The sequence below is a fragment of the Alosa sapidissima genome, chromosome 7 (genome assembly GCF_018492685.1).
Source record: "Alosa sapidissima isolate fAloSap1 chromosome 7, fAloSap1.pri, whole genome shotgun sequence".
NCBI lineage: Eukaryota > Metazoa > Chordata > Actinopteri > Clupeiformes > Clupeidae > Alosa > Alosa sapidissima.
Genome location: NC_055963.1, coordinates 4,063,179 through 4,068,680, shown reverse-complemented (window position 1 = coordinate 4,068,680; position 5,502 = coordinate 4,063,179). Strand labels below are relative to the sequence as shown.

The window sequence follows — 5,502 nt, the reverse complement described above, 5'->3', positions numbered from 1 at the left end:
ATAGCTTTAGGCTACTCATTGTCAGGGATGGACAGTATTTAGGTTACATGTATTTGAAATACAAAATAGTATTTCATAGTTTGTATTCTATTGGGCTGAAGAAAATGGTTTTGTATTTTGTATCAAAATACTTTAAGTGTATTTTCGTAGTTTATACGTACTGCCAAATATTTTTTGGTACAGCCCAATAGTTTTGGTGATGTGATGACATAACAGTGCTTGTGCTGACTTAGTAATTTAGCCAGACATGTTGTGATCAGAATATTGAGATTCAGGAAGATGATCCAGTCTAAGATGACATGAAGGTTACATTTGAATCCACCAATCAAATAAATTATACAGCTTTGACATTCAAGGATAAAGATATGCCACAGAGGAAGGCTGCCTATCAGCTGATATGGAGCAACATTTTGCCAGCTGTTTAGACTTTCCTTTTGATAGCCCTGCCATGTCCCATGCTGTCGAATATCAATGTCACAAACTTACATGCAAAGCCTAGGTCACTGATATTTGCTGGGAGGGGTTGGTATTTAATTCTATAGTGTTTTCATAAAAGGCTGTGTCCATAAACTAATTTCCTTAAATTAAGATCCTTTCTCTGTCCAACAGCACAGCATCAGGAGTGTTTGGGATGTTACAAAACGCATCATCAGAGCTGCTAAACCAGTCTGGTATTATGCTTAAGTGTAGTGAGCACCATGATCCTCATCAGAGTTTTGGAGTCTTTGGTTGGCTGAGGAAATTGATGGCATGGTAAGAGTAAAGAACATGCTATGATGATACTCATTTAGGTCATCCGGGCAGCCATGGCCTACTGGTTAGCGCTTCGGACTTGTAACCGGAGGGTTGCTGGTTCGAACTCCGACCAATAGGCACGGCTGAAGTGCCCTTGAGCAAGGCACCTAACCCCTCACTGCTCCCCGAGCGCCGCTGTAGCAGGCAGCTCACTGCGCCGGGATTAGTGTGTGCTTCACCTCGCTGCATGTTCACTGTGTGCTGAGTGTGTTTCACTAATTCACGGATTGGGATAAATGCCAAATTTCCCTCACAGGATCAAAAGAGTATATTATACTTACTTATGTGCGTGTGTTTGATCATATATGTTTTAATTTCGTGTTTGACAGATCCTGAACAGCTGCCTAAATGTCATAGAGAAGGAATTGACATTAGGAATTGTAACATTGAATTTATACATGTACATATTTTACAATAACAGGTTACATAGAATAACAAATATGTCTGGTACAGAGAGCACACAAAGTGTTCGCAGGTAACAGCTATGCTACTGTGACGTGGATCCCGCCTGCATCACAAAACCCTATGGATCACCTGCCAGTATGTTCTTTAGCATTATATCAATTTCTCATTTTGTTAGCTATTTATGTATTACTTACAGTAAGTGTAATCAACCATACTTTTCCCCCCCAGGATTATGCGGCTACTCTTGAAGGGATCATTCTTCCTTTGTGGGAACCTGGACACTGGACAATATGTAAGTAAATGTAGTTTTGCCCGTACAGTCTTTTTATTGAAATAAATGTACACATTGTCAGATGTCAGATGTGTCAGATGTCTTACATTTTGAAAATAGATCAACAATACTCCCACAACTGTAAAGTTATATGTATATACAGTATTTAAAAATGTTTTCCTATTTGAACATGCTGAACAGATTCTGCTGCCACAGTCTAGGAAGATTTACTTTCTAGATACTCTCCATGGTGCTGGCTGGAGAGATGAAAGCCGCATGGAATTATTCAGGTTTTTAGGGCACCAGGTGTAATCACCAGGTGTAAACCACTTGTCCATTTTTAAAATCTATGGCTCTGATTCATTAGCCTACAACATAAATATTTGATAGAATATGTATTGTGTATACAAAAACGCATACATATATGTTAACATAGTGCCTCATCTAGCACATTAAACAGAGGGAAACAGAGCCATCGATAAAATTCACAACTTGGGCAGCTGACTTTGATACCACTATATATATATATATATATATATATATAATCTTTTGAGTTTGCATTTTATGGGCTATATTTACTTATAGTAGAGCGGCTACAGGAAAAATCGTGCAAATTATGATACAAGCGTGGAATTCGGCAGGTATGTGCTCAAGACCAATACAATCAAATCTACCTGATTGGCCACTTGAAATGGCGGCCATTTTCCAAGATGGCCGCCAAAAAAACCCCCCAGAAATTGATTTATTGCTCAGAATTGACCAAAGATATTATGATACAAGCATGAAATTAGGCATGTATGTGCTCAAGACCAATACAATCAAATCTGCCTGATTTGCCATTTTTAATGGCGGCCATTTTCCAAAATGGCCACCATGAAAAACTCAAAAAATTGATTTGTTGTACAGAATTGACAAAGGAAATTATGATACAGCCATGAAATTTGGCAGGTATGTGCTTAAGACTAACACAATACATTCTAACTGATTTTCCAGTTTAAATGACGGCCATTTTCCAAGATGGCCGCCAAAAAATACCATAGAATTTACCAAGAAGGATTTGTTGCACAGAATTGATCAAGCAAGTTATTATACAAGCATGAATTTTTGCATGAATGTGCTAAAAAATACAATACAATCAAATCTACCTGACTCGCCACTTGAAATGGAAGCTATTTTACAATATGGCCGCCAAAAGACTGAATTTAGCCCAGAAGTGAGCAAGAAAATGATGATACAAGTATGTAATTTTGTGTGTTTGTGCTAAAGAGCAATATAATCAAATCCACCTCATTTGCAACTTGAAAATTAAAATGTAGGGTCTGGGCACTCACCGTTCGCAGTGCTCAGTCCGAGGGGCGGGATAATCAGTTGTCTTTCAAATTCCCTCTGCACGCAATAGGACGCAATAGGATATTTGTTTTCAAGTAGCAGGGAATTCAAGCCAAACTGTTGCAACTCTGACATCAATCAATATGTTAAGCCCACCAAACGACTCTATACACGATGCCCCAATGCCCTACAGACGTATACACCCTTCCGTTCACTACGTTCATCTACAGCTGGACTATTGTCAGTACCAAACATCAGGCTCAGCACAATGGGAGCAAAGGCCTTTTCCTGTGCTGCGCCCAAACTGTGGAACTCACTCCCCTTGGGGATCAATAAAGTATATCTATCTATCTATCTATCTATCTATCTATCTATCTATCTGTCTATCTATCTATCTATCTATCTATCTATTACACCATAGGGAATATGGATCATGGGGTCACATTTTAGAGTTTCATTTAAGTCAGTTGAATACTGCATACTGGTTATTTTTATGTCTTGCCTACACCTACTTCTATCATGTTTTATCTTATTGTAGGACCGGTTTGGTTGCATTAGTTTCATGTCTCTCTCCCAGCAAGTTTAACCTGTTTAGTTCACCGTCAGACATGGGAGAAGACGGAGTTTAATCCACAAAAGTAAGACATTTCATCTGTCTGTTCCTCTTAACTGAGCTTTTTTGACTGGCTTTCTATTAAACTAAATATTATGGTTTGCTTATTTTGTGACTGGGATATCTGTTACACACTAATTTGTGGTTGTGTCATTTAGTGCCTAGTTTCCTCCCCGAGTCTTCTTACTGTAGCAACATGTTTATGTAAAAAATGCATATTTGTTATTCAACTGGTTCCCTTTTTTACGTTCCGTTTATATATATACGTATAGAGACATGAAAAGCTTGTGGCTTATACCCTTCCCCAGTGTCTTCACACAACCCTGTCTCGCAGGGCTATGGACAATTATCTTGACCTCGTAGCTTGGTTTTCACTCTGACATACACCATCAAGCCATCGCTCTGCGGGTGTAGGGGGGTGGTGCGAGTTTTGTTTATGCCCAGTCTATGACACAGGTCGGCGAATACTCGTGACTCGTGGATAAGTTTCACACCTGGTCGCTGTGTATGGTTTGGGTCGTCCCAAACTGGCAGACCATGCCCTCCAGTAGGGCTTCAGCCACTGTATCTGCCTCCTGGTCAGGGAGGGCATAAGCCTCGGGCCACTTGGTGAAGTAGTCCATGACTGACAACACGTACCTGTTCCCACTGTCAGTGACCGGGAGTGGACCGACTATGTCCACCCCGACTCTTTCCATGGGTGCGCTGACTGGAAATTGTGGGCGTGGGACTGTTTGAGGGGCCCTTCTTTGTCGTTCAGCTGTCACACAGCCTGCAGAAGTCCTCTACATCCCTCCTGAGCTACCCCCAGTAGAAGCTGTGGAGAGTGGTGCCACCTCCACCCATGGTGGCCGTGTCTGCATCTCCACCCACTGGAGCATTGGCTGTATGTCCATATCGGCCTCCTGCTGTTGTCTCCACTGCGTCGCTGAAATTTCAGTGAGCTCACAGCACACCACCACCGCAGCCCGGCTGACGATGGCTGCCTCCTGGCCCTGTAGCTCCCTGTCTCGTGTCTCCCTTTGATCGCAGTCGCGGCACCCATCCTCGGCGTTGGAGTGGCGAGCTCCCGCTCTATGCACCACTTTAAAGTCATAAGACTGTAGCTCCTCCATCCAGCGTGCTACCTGGCCCTCCGGCTCTTTAAAGGACATGAGCCACTGGAGGGCAGAGTGGTCCGTCCTGACGTTGAACGGTAGCCCACAGAGGTAGTATTTGAAGTGGCGAATGGACGATAACACAGCAAGGAGTTCTCTGCGTACTGCGTGACACAGTAGCGGCGTTCGTGCTTGTTAAAAGTCTTACTGTAATACGCCACCACTCTCTCTCCCTCTGGGCTTAGCTGTGCCAGCACCCCGCCCACTCCCTGGCCACTCGCGTCACAGTCCAGGATGAACGGGATGCAGTGGTCAGCCGGAGCCAACACGGGAGCCTTGCCCAGCGCCCTCTGTAGTGAGGTGAATGCTGTTGGACACTCGCTGGTCCACACGAAGTCTTGGCCTTTGTGCAGTAGCCTGAACAGCGGTGCAGCCACACAGGAGAACCCCCTCACAAACCTCCTGTAATAAGAGACTAAGACCAGGAAGCTTTTCAGCTGTTGCTGGTCCATTGGTGTGGCCAGTCTCTGACCGCTCGTACCTTTTCATCCATTGTGCCGATGGCAACTCTGCCCAGCCTGTGCCCAAGGAATGACACCTCTCTCTGTATGAAGTGGCACTTCTCCGGGTGGAGTTTGAGACCCGCTGCTGCTATATGCTCCAAAACATGCCGCAGAGACTAGAGAGCTGCCTGGAAAGTGGGGCCATGGGCGAGAATGTCATCCAGGTACACCACACACTCATGCCGAGGGACTCCTGACAGCACCTTGTCCATCAGTCTTTCAAATGAGGCTGGTGAATTGCAAAGGCCAAATGGGAGAACTTTGAACTGCCAGTGGCCACGGCTTGTGCAGAACACTGTCTTTGGTTTGGCAGAGGGAGAGAGAGACACCTGCCAGTATCCGGACCTCAGGTCCAGCGACATGAACCAAGCTGACCCCGCTACCTGGTCCAGGGCTTCATAAACCCGTGCCACACACGTTACTCCCTCC

General features: G+C 44.2%; 1 long non-coding RNA gene across 1 annotated transcript; it reads left to right on the top strand.

The window, feature by feature from the left end:
- Positions 1-520: 520 nt before the first annotated feature.
- LOC121713888 lies at positions 521-1,554 on the top strand. Its single transcript, XR_006032965.1, has 3 exons — positions 521-753; positions 1,249-1,335; positions 1,429-1,554. It is a non-coding gene; the product is annotated as an uncharacterized LOC121713888 (long non-coding RNA).
- The last annotated feature ends 3,948 nt before the right edge of the window (positions 1,555-5,502 follow it).